Below are 20,778 nucleotides of genomic sequence, written 5' to 3'. Positions count from 1 at the left end.
ACGAACGTAAAGTTGTTTGGTGCATGCACAGTCCTCCCCTACCCTGCATTTGCGTGGACATGCTAGAAAGATTCACTTTTCCACGGTGAAACTGTATGTATTATAATTTCATTTTTACAAAGGTCGAACATCCTACTATGCATAAATTTAATATTAATATAAGCAGGTTTCCTGTTAAGTATTACATCTGACGTATAAGCACACGTGTGTACGAGCCTTGGTTTTAAATGTCTTATAGTAGACACCGAAAAGATTATTCAGTTGGATATCTGACTCAACATCAATATTTTACTAGGAGATAACATGTTAAGAACACGTTGGTGGATGGCATGGGAGATGATGAATGAAGACATACTTCTGTGAGATACATAAAATAGTAGTCAGAACGTATTTTGGCGCTTGGGGACAGCAACAGCTGGTGATACTGTCATACACCTCCATTTATAAACTTTCGAAAATCGATGTGACCTTCAAACTTTAGTGTATTCTGTTTCACAGCACAAAATGTTTCCGAAACGTACGTTTATTGTTACAATGAACTTGACTAATGGCTCTGAAATACTATCCTTGAAAAAACAATGGGGGAATTAGAGCAAAAAAAAGAAGGAAATAAACAAAGACCTTGTTGGTTCGTAAAAATAAAATATGCTACAGGAAAAACTTTTTCCAACTGATTGAGATGCGACAAGCTTTAAAAGCTATGACGCGAATCGAGCGTTTGTCTACAAGAGCGCATTTTCGGTGGATATATAGATATACATGTATATGTGACGAAATATACTAAAGCAATATTGACCCTTTGTCGCTGAAAGTATCAAACTACAAAACTTCCTTTCAAATTTTCAGAATAAGGAAATCAGGATCATGATAAATAATTGGAACATAATTAAAAATAATATATCTTCTCTATAAGATAATGAATACATTGGTTCATTTAATTTTTATGGATATTCAAACGCTTCTGTGAAATAAAACGTCAAGATTATAGAGTATAAAATTCATAGCTATGAAATAACTAAAACTCTGATGTATTATTAAAAATATACGTTAGGTTCTATGTAGTGATACATACAAAGATTACATGTACAAACCCATAATTAACACAATGCTACCGCAACCATTCTGCAATCTACCTTGCCCAAAACACTCTTCCAGTCACCTCCAAACTCTTCAATTCTCTCCACCTAACCACCCACAAACCATTCACAAACATGCAATTCTCGACAAAAGAAGAACTTGTCGTCAGTTGTCCTTAACATCTCGTTCATTCATTTGGTCCCTATCCCCCTATTTCCTCCCACTGCGATGATCGCACTACATTTTTCCACGTCTCTATTCTATTCTCTGGATGACCTGAATTCTCGAGCAGTCGAGTGACGATTGATCTGTACAATTGATCGATTTCTGTTTACTACAGCCATGCAGGAAATTTCGTCTTGGAAAGCGATGTTGTGATTTCGAATGCTTGGACCATGTAAAAAACATTACCGGAACCGGTGAAATTTATGTCCTTGAGGATGAGAAATCCTCCAGCTCCTCGACTCACCAACAAACGTGATGAGCTCAATGGTGCTGTTGCGGCTATTTGAATTTTTCAACAAGGATCCAGATGGCGCCGTGGACGAAATTCAATCATTATAAACGTCAACGATCAACATCAGCCATCAGGCAATTTCATATTGGTGACTTATTTCTTCTGTGTTATTTCTTCTAATTTTATTGTTAGTTCTTCCATTTGTATTCCAAAAGATTGAACTCTTTTTACGTGCGTGTGTGTTTTTCTTTTTTTTGTAACTCGTCGAGTTGCAATTCTAATTTTTGCACTTCCTCCTTCATGTCCTCTATGTGCTTCTCGAACTCTTGTGTCGTCCTGTCTTTGTCGGAACATTCTACTTGAAGATCAGCGAGTTGATGCTCGGGATCGTAATTCAATTTTTGGTCATTCTATTGCTGTCATTTTATCAACTTCTTTCTTCTTCTTTCTTTTTTTTTTTTTTTTGAACTTAAAATCTTGATTTAAGGTTTGTGTTTCACTATATGATTTATTATTATTAACTAGTTCAACATTATTTTCAGTAGATTTTTTTTTCGCGTGATTTTTATACTTATTTAAATAGTTTAACATGAGCAAATGCATCGTACGTCAGATATACCATTTTTAATAAATTGTCGCCTTTACAACTCGAGTTACCTCTGAACGAGTCGCATGATTGATCAATAAGCCATGAGTAATTATGCAAATTCAGTATTTTTTTCATCTATCTATCTGAATATTATAACAAAGACTTTACATTGAATATTTTATTAAAATTGTAAGTTTTTCATAAACGCTTCAAAATCCACAGTCTATTGATCAACTCCTCTATCCTTTCTCTTTCTCCTCACTAAAATAGATAAATTCCTAATGTAGTTTGTGGATAATATTTTTTTTTTTTTTTTTCTAAAGCAAATCACATTTATCATCTGATATATTTTTTGAAATAATTTCTGTCTGTACATTTTCTTCTTTCCCCTTACTCCTCTTTCTCTTTCTAATGAATTCTTTTTATTCCGTAAAATAGTTTTTGTATATTCAATTTTGTTAAGTGCAATCCTTATTTCTGATAACTTACTTTTATTAGATAATTCTTGTGAATCTTCTACTACATCTTCCATATCATTTTGAGTGCGGCTTCTACCTTCAGTAAATTTAATATCTTGAACCGTATCATTAATTTCAATAGCTCTTTCGGTATCAAGTAAATCGCACTTATTATTTAATATACCTTTTGAATTGACTTCTGTCTCTGTAGTTTCTTCTTTTGTATCTTCTTCGAGTTTTCTTCGTTCTTCTAATCCACCCTTCTCATTTTCTAGGATCTTCCTTGTTGTTACGCCGCCTAAAACATCTGCACGCCAGCCCGCGCCAGCTCGCGCCACCGGACAACAACCAGCCTGCGTAACGTCACTTCGACCCTCAATAAACCTAAGGACCCACCATAACTTTCACTTCCCTGTATTGTTTCGCCATGTGTCTTCAATCCGTTTGTCTTGAAGAATTTCTAAAGCTTAAAAATATTCTCGAAACACAGTCGGTTTTTAGAGAGGTCCTTGGGTTTATTAGGCGTACTTAAAACACGGAGAAAGCGGGTATGCACCCATTAGGAAAATCCGAATAGCCCTCTAATAAAACAAGCTATGTTTTCCTCACGCACACAGTCATCTATCCACCACGATGGTAGGAGACTTCCTACTCATCCCTTCGAGCAGTAGTGCAGGTCATGACCAATCGACACCGCGGTTCGTTACCCTCACTTTTCCTAACGAAAGTGGGAACAACGAATCCGCGTTCTTTAGGCACAGGGGCACACCCACACCGAACTTTTCTTCCGTATTAGAAAAAGAGCGACAGACAGTCTAAAAACTAACGCCTAACGCGGCAGTCTACACATAGCGCGAGAGTCGCATACTTCACGAAAATCTTTTGTCGGTTCTCGGTGTTGTCGAACATACATCTTCTCTCCTAAATATATTATAGTGCTAAGTCCATTAATACATTAATTTCCATTATAAGAGCCCTGCTCTAGCGTACATATCTATCACATCTTCGTGCGACAAGTTGTTAACTATTTATTTCTCTACGTCAGTGTAATCTAAGTGTTGGAAATATATAATTTATAATTCAGTGAATCACAGTGTTATACAAACTCAATCACCCCTATTATCTCAACGGAAATCAGTCGCTGCTTTAATAGTCTCCTTTAACAGTTTTCTTAACTTGATTTCGTTCTGCTTCTGCATAGCGTCTAGTATGGCCCGAATACTTGGATCCACACCAGTAGCCATAGCCAAGCCGGTGAAAATTATCCTTTGTTCCGTGGTATATATAGGGTAAAACGAATGGTAGACCGCAGCATAGTGGTTTCCAACGATCCACACTTGTTCTAATTCCTCACTCAACGTCTTTCGTGTCCATTGACGTAGAAAAAGGTAAGTTATTGTAATATCGGAATATATTAAAGGTGTAATTTTGTCCGATTAATTATAACTTATTAATAATGGATTGAAAATACAGATATTAGTTAGACAGAGAAACGATGTTTGATTAACAGGAAAACTAAATGCAACGCTCGTATTTTTTATATTTGGTAACTCTCTCTCTCTCTCTCTCTCTCTCTCTCACTGGCAACTCTAACACTCGACAATTCTAACGACTCTATGCTTCGACGTCTCGATCAACTCTGACCCTCGCCAATGCATTCCTGCTCGGTCGTGCTCGCTCTTGCTCTCGTCCTCTCACACACACACACACACACACACGCACGCACACACGCACACGCACACGCACACGCACACACTTTCTGGCTCACATGCTCTGGCCTCTCGATTGCCACTCCTTGAAATATGAAACCGTACTTCTGTTTTGACGCTGTTTATCTTTTCTCGCGTCACTGTTACTAGGCGCTCTTGGATGTAAACAAACTACAAAAAGACGACGTACACGGTGTTTTCTAATTTCAGCCGATCTTCAATCAAAGCTATTCTACGATATTACAGAATTATATTTCCCCCTTTTTAATTAATTATATGTCGGAGAAGCAGGGGGGATAGGGTTGTCGGTATTTGAGGAGTCTTCGTTGAAGGTAGCCATCGTTGCGGTGTAACGAAGATACGATTTATTGACACAGGTATGAATAACACAGGTTTGACAATCTACCACGGCGGTGAGACGTCCGCGGCACTAGTGACAGTGGTCTCCGGTTCAATAACGAATCCGCGGCCAACGGGATGACAGATGGGCGTTCTCGCTGAATCTAAGTCTGACTCGTAAACGATAATTGCTGAGCGTAAAGACGTTACTCTTTGGTCGACGGGAGCGCGTCAAAGAATGCGCGTCCCGTCCCGATGATTCCACAGAGGAAAAACTATACTGGGGTGTGTCTAAGGACACGAGATCATCGGATTCGTCGAGGAAAGCCTTCGTTTAGGAAGTAAGGGAAATTGACGTTGCTGCTAATTGGTCAATCTCCATATCGGTGGTTAGAAAAAGATGCTAGCCGCCCTCGAGGGAAAGTTGCTAGTGGGAGACGCCGCTCGTTGAAAAATATGTCTCCCCTATCTTCCCGTAGTTAGGACAAAGACTGTTTGTCTGTTTGAAGGACTTTAGTTAACTAAACCTTAAGATTTATAACGGGCCCTCGGGCTAGCCGAACATGTACTGTGGAGACGCATCGACATCTGGCAATCATCTTACTCGAAGAATAGGCTCTGCGTGTGGCGAGCCACGGGACAGAAACCGTTGGAATGTTTACTGTCGCGTGTCGCCACGAATATTTCTTTTAAGGAGAGCTATAGAATTACTCCATACCTTTGTTAGGCAAAGCGTTCATCCCTTGACCGCGGCTACGTTGGGCGACAGACTGTCACCTCGAGCCAAAGCTCACCGTCACTAATCTCGAACAATTACAATCGGATTGAATAACTACAATAGTTTAGTTACAGTTATAGTGGCCTTTAGATTGCAATGTTGCGGGGCTATCCCAAGGTTCCGGTGTCCTTTCATCTCCGACATATATTTAACTATATATATTAACTATATATTTTCCCTAGGAACAGTAAGATTTTAACGATACAACTTTATTAAGAGATCTTAATGTCATAAACGGTATCGAAACTTCGTAATTAATATTGTTAAGGAAGAAAATATTGGTAATCTCCTCGAACGACGAGCGCTTGATATTCACAATTAGAACTCGATATCTTAGCTTCTTATAATATCCTAATAAAATGTTATTTATCGATTACAATTGTCCTGTCGTATTTTATTGTGTTTGCTTTATAAATGTGAACTTTATTCAAAAAGAGTTCATCGATATAACGGTATTGAAGAGAACTACTCGAGAAACTATATCTAGCCCTTGGATGGAGGGATTGCTTGCTTCTTACAATCGAATAATTGGAGTGTAACTAGAAACACGAACGGTAGTTTAGCAATGGAGAAGAACTTTAGAACGACAGCAATTTTCTTCTTGTTTCTTTGAGAAAGGCACCGTTCATTTTATGTTTGCGAGAATGGGGTTGTTGGACGAATTTGATTAAAAAGGAAAGATCTTTAACAAATATTCTTCCCATTGATACATTCCTATATTTTTGATTTAATTATTTGAAAATGCAATTTTGCATATACCTATGTGCTATTATATACTATAATCGCAGGTGTTTCTTTAAAATGATGTACTATTGAAACAAGGCAAAGTATCGTCGAATTCTTCTAGATTCAATTTCTCAAAAGAATGGCTCTATTGATTAACCAAACATAGTTCCCATAAGCATATACGTACTTCTCAGAAAAGATAGTTATATCTAGATCAATATTACTCCCCACAGTGACCTATATGTCAAAGAAAAAAAAGACACATCAAGTATTAAATCATACTACTATTACGTCCACTATCTCTACAAATCCTCCACTCTTGGAAAAGTCTATCTTATTCAAACGTAACGTAACTCAAATTAAATCTTTTCCATCATCATAAATACGAAACATTTATAAAATTATCATCTTCGATTATTTACTCAACATCTAGCTAACAAAATCTTCTCCATCGCCGTACCCCTTAATCCTGACCGCGTACAATTAACGTATGAATAGTTAATTTATTGAAATTTAAACGACCATTTTACGCTACTTGTACTCGAATGATTTTAGGATCTTGCTGTATCTCTTGCACAGTGTTATACTGACAGGCGAGAAACATAGAAACGTAACTTCCGATCCACTGATTTACCCTAAACAGACGATGATAGGTTATACGGTGCACGCAATACAGAAGCGTTTCCGATGCAATTCGAAGGTGCGTTGTTACAATGGAGTTCATCGATCCATAATGACTATTTCCCCGCCAACTACAGCCTGTAATAACGGAATAGCCAATAAAGTATATCCTGTCGATTTAATCGTTACCCCCACGGTGCACCGCGCGCACGGAGATCGGATCGGTGATTTTCACGTGATGTTTCGCAAATCGTGAGGCGCTCGCGTGATTCGCGCGTTTTAAGCGTTCCCGCTCTTCCCGTCCGATAGAAAGAGAAAGGGAACAGGGGTGGAAGGAAGAGGGAAGATACGTGATGCGGGTTCAACCTGCCGCGGGAACCTTTAAAGAAGGTCGGTGCAACGGGGGAGATGTAATTTTAATAAGTTGGAGAACAAGTCATTGTAAAAGATGGATATTCAGATGTTGGAGATGCAGCAGATTTACGACTCGCTGGAATTAAGTTAGTTAAGGTGTTGAAAACCTAACGTCTTTTCAAAGGCGTTTGCCGCGTTTCTTTTCAAATCAAAATACATACATACGATACGTACAATGTATGCGCCTAAAGTTTTAAAGTTAATTTCTATTCAAGGAATGGACTGTTTTATTATAGGTTTAGGAAATTGAAAAGAAGCAATTGCTTGTTTCTAAGGAAGAATCGCGAGAAGTACAGTTAGAAACTGTATTGTGAATCACTTTTCCTGGTTTCCGTAACGAGGAAGTGAAAAAAAAAAACGCAGACAAGTCAGCGTTTACCGTAGCTAAATGGAAGATACGCAGGTACGAGTCGTTACAGTTTTGTCGTTGCAACGATTCCCGCTGCGTAATTTGATAATGAACAGTTGAAAAATAGCAGCGTTGTGTCCGTACTCTTTAATATCCCATTATATGGAAGTTAACGACCGGAAAATACACCGCTCAACTACTTGAAGGAAGTAGCTCATGAGCAAGTCTTTTGTATCCTCGCAATGGTATAATTCCTGTAACGTCTCGTTCTCGGAGGATTTATTTCGTTGATTTGTACTTGTTTATTGCTTTTGTGTTTTCATGAATGGAGCATGTCGCATGCGAATCGTAATATGGTTTTAATGGCGTTTCGACTTCAATGATATCAGCGGCTGATTGCGCTTCCCGTAAGAAGCTTCCAATCATTATGTATTTTAGGAACAACAAATAAGGATATTTAGAGAACGAATTAATTATTCAATTGTTCGCGCAAGAAATACCTGTCTCTTTTTCGAAAGTTATAAATGCTGTTTTCAAAGAGTTCCTTAGCTCACCATAAACCAGATAAGAATCTTTGGTTCCGTCTAGAAAAAGAAACCTTCAGATCAAACCGAAAGGGGTTCGGATTATATTTTCTAATCGTATTTGTATATTTCTTTTTACGGTCAGCTTGTCATCCACGTACAATCGAACAGAGAGTCCATTAATTATTTCCCTTCGACTTGTTTCAGGGGGAGCATCTCTGAAGCCATGCCGGCTGACGAGTTCGCTGGAAATCGAAACAGAAGCAAACCAAGACTGCAACCACCTTAACGAACCGCTATTATCACTGGCAAGGTCATCGGGCAGATCTAATCATGCTCACGCCGACCATGCTTCCTGTGCACTCGTTCCTCTTTCTTAACGACGTCAACCAGAAGATCGGGTGCTAAGAAATTCGAAATCGAGTTGATTGAAAATCTCAAGGAATATTAAAAAAAATACGAATAAACAATTTGATATAGAAATCATCCATTTTGGGCAAAGAAAAGAAACAATCAGAAAAAGGAATAACCACAGAAGCTCTGAATTTCATTGCTTCCTAATGGTACTTCCTTGGATATTTTTACATTCTGGAGGCGTGAACGAACTCTGAAAAACAGAAACGACTTCTATCGGATGATCGAAAGAACTACCTGGACACTGAGTATAATTATTCACACGTGCGGATGCCATTTCCGGCATGTTTCTCCATGAAGAAGGTCAGCTTCAGTTTTTGCCACTTGTAGATAGAAGTTGAAGTGGCGGACGTCTTAACGAGGTTGCTAGAATGTCAAAGAAATAGATGAGGGAAATATTATGAAGATATATTTATGAATATCTAATTGAGCATTTAATTAAGAACTTAATCGAAAGACCAAAATAAGTTGGTTCTTGAGACCAAGTACCTATCTAAGTATAATAGTCTTTTGTACTTACGGTTTAGTAAGAGGACTCGAGTAAAACGATTACTCGTTAAAAGGAACAATAGAATAATCATGCCTCCGCAGACGGTGGTCTCTGCTTTCATGCCTCATCGCGGAGAATCTCAGCGAAAAAAGTGTCCCGAAGCGTGAGCTGAAAGGTGGCTATCTAGGCTGCCTAGTGAATGCCGTCGCCATGGTGGAGCTGGCGTGTAGCAACTCCCTAAGTCCAGGAACCTAATCCTGCGTCAGAAAGACAAAATTCGCTACGGAGAAAAGTAAACAAAAATATATATATAGGGAAGAAGCGACAAAGATTAAAGATCGTTAAGAATTACAGGTAATTTAATGATAAAAGGGAGAAAGAATTGTGTAAAAATTCTACTGGAAAAGAAAAGAAAGATTAAGCCTCCAACGAGAAAGACGTGCTCAGAAGCGAGTCCTGCGTAGCGCCATGTAGAGGAGCAGGAAGAAAATATTGGTAATCTCATCGAACGACGAGCGCTTGATATTCACAATTAGAACTCGATATTTTAGCTTCTTATAATATCCTAATAAACTGTCATTTATCGATTACAATTGTCCTGTCGTATTTTATTGTGTTTGCTTTATAAATGTGAACTTTATTCAAAAAGAGTTCATCGATATAACGGTATTGAAGAGAACTACTCGAGAAACTATATAGAGGATTTAATTAATGTGTGGATCAACGTATGTATCACTATATGTAACAATAATATTGACTGTATATGTACGTGTGTAATAAAAGATTTCCGGTTTACAATGTTTACGATACTGATATAAAAATACCATATAGAGGATTTAATTAACGTGTATATCTACGTATATATCATTATATGTAACAGTAACATTATGTGCATATGCGTATAATATTGGTTAAATGTTAAATGTTAATATTGGTTAAATGCGTTAAAGTGAAATGTTATTTACCTATTCAAGATAGCAAAGTAGACATACCATATAGAGGATTTACTACTGTTAACACTCGGTATTCTCGTATTCAAAGTATTTAACCAAATAATTTGGGAATCCAGCGGACGAGCTTGTATTTAATATGATTATATTTAATATAACAACTTTACTCAATATACGCGTAGGATTTTAAATGTCATGAGGGTTGCAGCGGACTCAATTTTAATGTACCTCGATATCTTAGCTTCTTATAATATCCTAATAAAATGTCATTTATCGATTACAATTGTCCTGTCGTATTTTATAGTGTTTGCTTTATAAATGTGAACTTTATTCAAAAAGAGTTCATCGATGATTATCCATTACAGGTTGTTAATAAACCTGAATTATGCACAAAGGAATTGCCGTTAATAACTTAAGATTCTCTGCCCGTCGTACAGGGTACACATAGTAATTATTCTCGACGATCGTAACGTTTAAGTCCAATTCGAGCTTATAGTCCCATGCGAGTTAAACAACGACAATAGTTTGAATTTCTATTTGTTCGTTTGTCGTCTGTTTATACCCGGAGCACCTGCTGTAAACCAATACAAAATTTATTAGATCTATAAATAACACATATAAAACTTATTAATTTATAATTAATATAAAATAGGAGAGCACGAAACTTCCTATTTTATGGATATGTTAAATCTTTGTAAAAAATACCATATCATTAGTATCATTTTAATCGTTCTAAAGGATTTAGCCGCATAAAGCTGAGACCCTTGGAAGAATCGATGTTCACGCGTGACAAATTGAAATTGTGCGAAGGTTCCGGTACGAACATCACAAGCCGAACATCGATACCAGGGGCACAGGCACACGTTCTGGGTTCATTATATATTTATAAAAGGCTGACGATTCAGTAGATGGTCCGGGTAAATTTAAATTGTAAATGAACGCATTGCTGGTTTCAAGTAAAAGCCTGGATAAGAGCGGATATGGTATGAGAGTCTGTCGTGGAAAGGGGAACAGGCCGCTTTTATTTGTAAAGTTTGAATCTCCTCGATATTGAAGATGTTGAAGCTGCAAGTATGTATTTCATTTTAATCCATTCGAGACCGAGATTTAATTGTAAAACGATACCTAGGTGTCGGTACGATCTGAATGTTTAGTTGGAATGATTCTGTGTTTTACTCTCTCCAGGGTATCCTTTTCATACTTTGATTTTAAATCGATGACAATCTTAAATAGTATGCCTCATATTTTTAAAATATAAAATTATATACTATGTTATTCTATAACGTATTATGTACAGTTATATATATATATATATATATATAATAATTCTATATTGAAAAAAATATGAAATTAACATGATATATACATTACTACATAAGTTATATATAAAATATGTATATTATACCCTTGCCTACTGACTGATATGAATTTCTTTCGGTCTCGAATGCGTTAAAAGAGAGCGCAAAGAAGTCGAAATTACTTATTGTAATTAGTAAAACGACCTGAGAGGCAGACAGATACAAGAAAGAAGGAATATTATATTAGCGGCATTATCATGTTTTTGCTCTCTTTAATTCTTTCATCGAGACAGACAATCTACAGGTATTAATCGACCAATTTCTCCAAGCTGATAACTTCGAATTGATGTTTATATATAAGAAGTGTTATGTGTTAATCTGTCTAAATATATATATATATATATCTGTCATATATATATATATATATATATATATATATATATATATATATATATATATGAAATATAGTGCGATCATCGCAGTGGGAGGAAATATATATATATATATATGTACTACTTACTCAAACTATGGATCACATAACCTATACGAAAAAAAAAAAAAAATTATTGTACACTATAAAGCAAGAGGTTAAATCTTTAATCTGTTAAGAATTAAATTTTTTATTGTAACTGCGAAAATTATAAAAGTACCAAGCGAAGCAAGTACGGAATATATGCGGAGTATGAATCGCTCAACGAACCAAAGAGCGGCTCAGTGACAAAATTAGTAAAGTAAAGACCACAAATATTACAACATTATATTCTACCACAAAATAATTCTCTATACAAAAAAGGTACACAACGAATCGATTTTTCATAACGATAAGAGTCAACAGAACCAATCAAGACCAGGCGAGACTCTCATAAGACAACGATATCAGAGGGATCAAATCAGCGACTTCAATCTATGTTACAGAGTATAGTTATCAAGAAAAATTGCTCTTTTCATGAAAAGTATGGTAATGATACTCTTATAATACATTGTATATCTGGCAGTCGGATGTGCCCGTGGCCATCGGAAATGTAAAAACGACGCTTTTAGAAAGTGATAGCGCCATCGCGTTTTAAAAACGCGTTAGAAGAAGGACGGTTTCGCTATCCAAGGCGAATCGAAAAGTGTGCGTGTTACGAGAATCAGAGTTGATCGAGACGTCGAAGCATAGAGTCGTTAGAATTGAGTTGCGAGTGTTGTCGAGTGTTAGAGTTGCTAGTGAGAGAGAGAGAGAGTGAGAGAGAGAGAGAGAGAGAGTTACCAAATAGTTGTCAAGTTATTTGTTGTAAATACGAGCGTTGCATTTAGTTTTCCTGTTAATCAAACATCGTTTCTCTGTCTAACTAATATCTGTATTTTCAATCCATTATTAATAAATTATAATTAATCGGACAAAATTACACCTTTAATATATTCCGATATTACATTACCGTGATGTAATATTTATCATGCTTATCGTAAAACGAATCGTTGGAATATTCCCGAAGCTAACGAAGCATTTCCCAAAAGTTAAACCGAAGAAATTAACGCGAATAGTTAAGTGAAATGTTTCCATTAACTTGCTGACCAACCGGCAAATAAAAAATCATAAAAATTGTTTCAATGTGTTGAGGTCACGCATAACTTCTTTTTTCATTGACGATTACCAAACAGGTAAAATTTCGAAATTGTACGAAGGCCACGTGACCAGATCGTATTGGAATTTGAAGTGCATGGAAAAAGACAACTCGAAGTACAAACCTTGAGCTGTACTACTCGAAGTACAAACGTGAACTAATGGATGCAGAAAAGCAATTAACGCCAAACATCCGAACAGCATCTTGGAGCCCGTCATTGTTCTGAAATAAAAGAAGTGACGAATTAAAAAGACACAGGACTAATAATAATAAAGGAAACTTAGTTCGTATTATAAATTGAATTTACATCAGAAAAGAAGCACGATCAAGCGAAACAGATCGTAGAAATGACAAATATCATCGATATACGTTTCAGTGTAATTTCACTTTTGAAAATTATTTAGTTTAATACGATCGTATTCATCGCTCTGAAACTTTCATTGTGCTGCAATTTGTGCTGCGTCTTTTTAATTTCTCTATCTTTCTGTGTTTTCGGAAAAATTACTTGAAAGATTAAGAATTGCTTGCCTTATTTTATTTTCGATTAGTTAGGATTTGATTATTCCAGGTAAGCTTTATTATTTATAACAGGTTTTATCACTTGTTTATTATTTAGGAGTTTGTTATTTTAGGATTAGTACCTTTTAGGATTTCTTATCCTTCGAGTTTCTGTTTCAGATATCTAGGTCTATTTCAAGATGTTTTATTACATTAGGATTATTTATTCGATTAAGATAATTTAAGAGTTTCACAATGTACAAAGAAATAATCGCGTGAAATTTAGATTTATGCTTTAAACGTATTAAACACGCGGTAATTTCAATGTCTATAGCCTCGAACGTGTTCTGATTAGTTGTGTCATTGTCTGTGACATTGAAATCACAAAAATCCATTGCAAGTGTGCTGTCATGCAATGTGGATGTAATTGGGTTTTTTGGGTATTTCCTGTATCATCTGATTTGTACAGTACTATTTTAACGCAAGGACAGGAAAGTTATTATATATTTCCCGTCCATTATTTGAATCGTTGTGAAGTGTAACGAATTATATTCGATTCGAGGAGATGTTAATGAATTACCCATTTCATATGTAATTACATGGAAATAAAAATCATTGCAAAAATAATTGATCTAATGACAACGGAATTTCCAATATTTTTTTGTTTCGTCACGTCTTTTTCATAATATATCTTTTATAGGTACGTGATTTATTAATCGTTCGAATGGAAATAATTATTCGTATAATATTCAAATGATTCTAGCCATAAAATAAATTAAAACGATACCTGTCAATGATATGCAATCTGCGTATGACGTCAACCTCGATCTATGCTTATACAAGAAATTTTATCAATCAATGACTAGACATACAATAATCAAATATTATAAAATTTCCTGAAAACCTTTAGGTGTTAATATTAAGGTGTCAATATCTTTAATATTTGCAAGTTATTGTTTAGCGCTAATTAGTTAGAATGTAACAAGTGGTGTACCAGAATTGAGATAATTAAGCCACACGAACAATCTTATTTAGATCTTTTTAATTTTTTAATTCTCTTTTGCTCTAATACTTCGTAAAATTAATCTTCATTAGCTACTACACTTCATAGAATAACAAGAGATAATTTTTCTTATATAACGTTTCATTCATAAAATCTATCATTAAAGTACATCTTCATAAAAATATCATTCCATACTAACGGTATATTTGGTGTCATACGAGATAACAGTTACCAGTGATGACATATGTAACTTTATAAAGATATCTCGTTTTATTATATATTAAAAGAATGTACTCATTGCTGCTATATTTCAGATGAAAAAAAGGAGGCAACGATTTTACAGTAAAATCGTTCGTTTACAACTGATTCATTTACATTTCATGATAATACTGTGCATTCTGAATATGCTATGATTTGGTTTAAAATAATAAATAGTCCATTCTTGCATACTATTGTTCCAGCTTTACTTGTATTTTCGATATTGATATAAATAGAAAGACAATTAATGTCGTTCGAGTCTATTTTCGGATCATTTATATTACGTTTAATCCATATAGTTATTATATGAGACATAGTATCGTAAAATTTGGAAGAATAAAACGTTCGTACAGGATGTACATTTTATAAGAACTCCAACAAATCTGCGTGTGCACCTAAAATACAAACTGATAGTGATTGTTCATAAGTTTATATACATTATCTAATGTCAATCGAAGGTATCAATTCTTTTTCTCCATAAGAGTACTTTTTCATTTATATGTGTTCAAAAATACATGTGCTCAACCGTGAAGCATATGTCACCTACAACGAAAAAGAGTTTTCCTATACTTAATATTTCCTTTATATACCTATGAAAGTCTATTCTTCGCGTAGTATGAAATTATGAATAAATCTGGAATATTGTTCAATCTGAAAAGAAAAATAACTTATTGACATCATTCATTGATACGAGATTCAGAATGTTTGTTTTGTCTTCAGAGAAAGAAGGCAGCCCTTTCTTTTAATGTGAAATAGAAAGCGAAAATTTGAAAACAGATTTTTTGGAAATTTACTTGCAAATATCGTTTTCAATATCGTGATTTTCTTCCCAATGGTACTGTACTTTCAAATTTTCCAGTATCCCTCTAAAAACAAAAAGTCGAACCTCGTTATTATTAACGTAGGCACTACAAGGAAGAGAAGTATTAGAAAGCAGCTCCTTTTTATTATGGATTTCTTTATAATCATGTAAATAAGAAATTCCGGAAATTTTTTCCTCAAGAATTTAATTCTTGTGTTTTGATTGATAATTATTACACTGCATACTAACTTTTCGCATACTGTTCGCGTCTAACAATTTCCTAATAATAACTACTTCAAAATTACATATGTTCTTGCACGAATTCAAAAGTACGTATGATACAATTACAATTGATTCTAAAATAATAATTATTTAAAGATATTAAGATACTAATTAAACGTTTCACTATATTTCAAAATCTGGAACAACAAATTTTTATTTATAAAAAATGAAACTGTGTTTATATATTCTTTATCATGATGCTATTTCTTATTACCATGTCGACATTTTTTAAAATTCATTTTGTTATCTCTACGCAATATAAAAATTCATATACAGCTTAATATTTTTTACATATTATCCATCCACCGCATGATATCTCCTGAAAAATCAAAATATTAATGTTATATTATTACAATGCTTCTTAAATTTCAATTTTTGACAAATTTGAAATCCAATATATTTTGCACAATTATTATTTATCAAAAAATTCTAAGTTAGTAACTTTCTTTTCAAATGGCAAATAACATATACTTTGACTTACCTGTAAGTTTTTGTTCCTAATCATCATTTCCTCTTATAGAACATCATTATTGATCTTATAATTACTACCGGTGTCATAGATATTGTAGTGGCTACAACTGAATTAATAGAAAATGATAAATAACTGTGTATAACACTAACACATAACTGTGTATAACAATGACACATAACTTTTACTTACATATCAGTCGATAAGGGATTACTGTGATATCCTGTTGATGTTTCTTAAGGCACTTGATTAGGTGTGATACGGTATCATTCCTCATGGTATACTGTAGATAAGTATTTTAGAAAATGACAAGAATAAATCTAAATTATTCAGAGGTTCCAGTTTCGGCTTAGACATAAATACAGGACCATTTGCAAAGAAGGAAGGGTGCGTTTCTACAGCCTCGTTATAGTAACGAATACCAATATATAGTAATGAATACCAATCTCTGAATTACTGGTTACTAAACATAAATATCCTATAAAATTTAATATATTTCTTTAATTTTTAATACATACATGAGTTAGTAGTTCTAAATTATGAATCATCCTACCTGTGATATTACACTTTTCCTTATAATATCATCACTCAAGTGAACAACATTAAGATCATGTAAACCATGTCATCCTATCTTACTGTGAAGATACTTAGTTATGTTATCTAACATTATAAAAATATCATCAAATTCAAGTCCTTTTATTCACATCACATGGCCACGACTATCTGGTTCTTCGTTATATAATGTTCTAAAATTTGTCGTATATATAGGATGTACAAACCGTGATATCAAGGTATCAGTTCTTCCTTCCCAAGGGACAGTTTCGTTAAAATTCTGATAGAATTAAAAATTAATTATTAATATTCTAACAATCATATATGTTAAATACATTATAGTCAACGATATATACCTGAGCGAATGTAGGGGTGATTCCTTGATAATTATAAATGTCATCAGCCCACATCATTGTGCCACTTCTTTGTACTCCAGCCTCTGGATTAACAGCCTAAACAAACATACAAAATTTTATAGAAGCTGTACAAAATATAGTATATATGCGCAATATTGAAGCGTTCAAGGGGATATAAAGGTAATGTACATCACATACACGTGTACTCTCATGCAACAAAATACAATTAGATTTAATAGTATAAGCTCTTTTATTCATCATAATAGATTGGAAATTTAAGTGTCTTACGAGGGTGAGTAAAAAGTTACCCGCTCTGTCGGTGTAGAATTTATTTTAAGCAATTGTCAAAAAAGACATACATCATTTTTTGACATAATCACTCAATTTCTGTATACACTTTGTCCATTTGCTGAAGGACCTTCGTATTTTCTCGTTAAAAAATGTTTTGGGCTGAGCTGCGAACCACGAATGCATCGTCGTCCTCACCTTTTCATCAGCTTTCTCGGCATCCATCTCGCACAAACTTTTTAAAACCCAAATATGTCGTGCACTATTGCATAAGCAGAGCCGTGGCTGATTTGCAAATGATTTGCCACATTATCCAGCGTCACTCGTCTATTCCATAGAGCATAAGTTCATGAGCACGTTCAATGTTGTCATCGTGGATGTGGACGGGCGTCCAGCTGTTTTTTCATAACACTTGTGCGATCTTCTTTGAACTTTTGTGCCCATTCAAACACACTTCGTGACAAAACACTTTCTCCATAATGTGCATTAAATCTTTGATAAATATAGGCATCAAACAAAACCTCCGACCGCAAGAAACGAATCACAGCATCCTGCACCGTTTTCCTGCAAATCGCCATTGCAAAGCGCTATTACTCGCGCAACGGTCACAAACGAATCGACGTAACACAATGAAACCTACGCAGCAGCACTGAACAGATATTGACGTCATACGAAGAGTGCAGATGGATCAATACGGTCGACAGAAGTTTTAACTATCTGGAGTGCGGATAAATTTTTACCGAGAGTCGTATAGGAATCTATAATCTGTAAGTACACCTTTGGCTGAATGGAAATTTCTCTTACATATAGTCAAAAATGCAGAAACAGTGTATTGAATTGGAAAGTGATAAAAAATAAGTGAAGTTTCAAGGTTGCATGTGATTGCATGAGTACACAGGACGTTTTTAGCGAATAAAAAATAATTTTGAAAGACACGAGACTTATCTTGTATTTTATGCACTCTCTGTGTCCGAATTTCCAGAAGCTCTCTATCTTATGAAGTGTTTTAGATTAGCCGGAAAATTTTGTATGTACATACAAGAAGTATACGATCTAAGTGGAATATTCCATTATTCTCTTGATACAACAGAAACGAAATTTACAGAACTTCTCAGAAAGTTGGTTTATTATTACCAAATTAATAGAATTAATATACGTTTATCATCTTTACATACCTAAGTCGTGGAGGTTTATCGTGCGTAAAAAATTAGTGTCGTTTCAAAGTTACATTTCGTACATTTTAAGCCTATAATTTGTAACGTACAAAACAATGTAAGTTTGAGCTGTTTCTTATCTCCACAATAAGAAAATCCAACTTTACGTTTTTTACACAATGATATTTATGGAACAGTAATATCATATTATTGCATGGCTTGGAGAATGAAGTCAAGGTACGATGTGACCCTAGTGTAAACGCTGGGATACCCAGCTGTGCCGCACTTATAAGCATAAGATACAATACCTATTAAATACGAGGTTCATTCATGTTGTATCAGCAGTGGTCCGCCGCGGTCAGCCTGAAAGGATCGTTAAATTTTTAATCAAAGATACTGAAATATATCGATCGAATTGTATTGAAATTATACTTATATACAGTAATAATCTTCTATTGATTTGTGTATTGAAATACTCCAATTTATAATGTACATGTTATATGTATTTTGAGCAAAACTAAGATTAGAAGGAAATTAGATTAAATACCACAATGAGGTGTGAGAAGTGGGCAAGATTATTAAATTGTGTTTATCTATTATTTCTAATGTTTAAGACGTCGATTTGATGTTAATTCGAATTAACGTGTCTTCAGATACCGTATAGTTTGTAGTAACTCTGTAACTTAATTACCGTACAAGAATCCTCTCCACCCTGAGCATGTTCGGCGCATATTATACCATCAGTGATATCAGGTGCATTAGGAAATTTGGAATAAGCTATTTTGCATTCGGCGTTCTTAATCACTGGCATTTGTACTTCCATTAATGCATTACGTCGTGGTCGTCCTACGAAGAAAATAAGAAAGATATTTAAGACTGGAACTGTTTAATTTTATTATAAAATTGATATCACTTACTATATCTTAATGCTCCCCATCCAGCAACAAGGGGGTTATAGCCGACGAAGTTGCTCTTTCGTAGGGGCTCTTTCGTACAAATGGGATATACGTACCCTGAAAAATAAAAGAATAAATGAAAATGCAGGAAACGAATGACCAAAAGTATGAGAAAGAATTGTACATGCTTTATGACACAATATATGTGTACAGTAAGAAATTTCAGGATATGATACTTCAGTAATACTCAATAGCATATATATATATATATATTTGAGGACTTACTCGAAAATGGCAATTCCTCCACCAATCTAAGAATGGCAATATTATGATTGTGTATGTTTTCTATTCCATCCATATGTGCACAATGTGCTGCGGTCAAAACATGCCTAGCCGATATCAGGGAACCTCCGCACTTCCATAGTGGTTTGTCTGGGTTTCGGGGATTACGAAAACCTAATGCAGCGATCCATGGCCAAGCGCCTAAAATGCAATAGTCATAGTTGTGAATATACATAATTTTTTCTCACATAACGAGTAACAACGATTATTACCTATTCGATATTCGATCATACAGCAGACGATAAGTACATACGTACAAATACTCTGAAATACAGATTTGATAAAGACAGAAATTAAATTTTTATTCCAGTGGAATGCAAATTATCAAATAATTCTATATAATTTCTATTTGAACTATACTGAACTATAAAGTTCAAACGTGTAATTTCTGCCCTAACAGTTTTTGATCTCTATCCATATTATTACTCCTATATCAATTCTTTATTTCAAGCAAAAAGATACTCTTCCTAACATGAAGTAAAAGAAAGAAATAATTCAAGTTAATAAGTAAAGTTACTACCGATGAAATCATAGCATTATTATTTAGTCTAATTGAAATGTACATTGATGTGCTGTTTAATGCCTTTAAAGTTCATTCTTTGCAGTAAATGGCTTATTATTAATCGGAAAGAAAGACATAAAACGTACCAAGTTCAGCTGGTTTACCATCGACCACCCTGGTATGAGAGACGTTGCTAAAACCACAGTATGGTGGTCGCAAAGCCTTATACTTGTACACAGTTTTTATTAAAATTTCTCTCTTCTCTTTGTTTGGATCGTTCGGACAGCAAACGATCGTAACATTGCCCTGGTATCTGCACACTGATCGTCTATAAAAATCGGTGGCTGTACGGTACTGTATCTGCCATATTTCTTGCAGAGGTTTACATTTTCTGTAGTCAAGGCACCTGCCTTCTTGATTGTCCGGTGTGGTACATTCTGGATCAAACAATTTTAAAACATTTATACAGTTCAAAGATGCGTAAGAAAGCGACACCGATTACTCAACTTTCGAAGTAAAAAGCCGATCAAGTCCACCGGATTGCCCTACAGACACGTATTAATCCGTAAGAGTTAG

At 34.9% G+C, this 20,778-nt stretch overlaps 1 protein-coding gene and 2 long non-coding RNA genes across 3 annotated transcripts in view; all 3 read right to left on the bottom strand.

Annotated features, from left to right (window-relative positions):
• The window catches only part of LOC143304359 (omega-amidase NIT2-like), a 168,912-nt gene that overhangs the window by 40,596 nt on the left and 107,538 nt on the right, over nucleotides 1-20,778 (bottom strand). The gene's annotated exons all lie outside the window — the stretch shown is intronic.
• LOC117164044 (uncharacterized) lies at nucleotides 7,530-9,304 on the bottom strand. Its single transcript, XR_004465556.2, has 3 exons — nucleotides 8,976-9,304; nucleotides 8,693-8,821; nucleotides 7,530-8,445 (listed from the first exon to the last, which is right to left on the bottom strand). It is a non-coding gene; the product is annotated as an uncharacterized LOC117164044 (long non-coding RNA).
• Nucleotides 14,370-17,112, bottom strand: LOC143304347 (uncharacterized). Its single transcript, XR_013061057.1, has 4 exons — nucleotides 17,021-17,112; nucleotides 16,305-16,944; nucleotides 16,125-16,221; nucleotides 14,370-15,962 (listed from the first exon to the last, which is right to left on the bottom strand). It is a non-coding gene; the product is annotated as an uncharacterized LOC143304347 (long non-coding RNA).

The sequence above is a fragment of the Bombus vancouverensis genome, unplaced genomic scaffold, assembly GCF_051014615.1.
Source record: "Bombus vancouverensis nearcticus unplaced genomic scaffold, iyBomVanc1_principal scaffold0031, whole genome shotgun sequence".
Taxonomy (NCBI): domain Eukaryota; kingdom Metazoa; phylum Arthropoda; class Insecta; order Hymenoptera; family Apidae; genus Bombus; species Bombus vancouverensis.
Note: the sequence above shows the minus strand (reverse complement) of the source record. Positions and strands in the feature narration are given on the sequence as shown.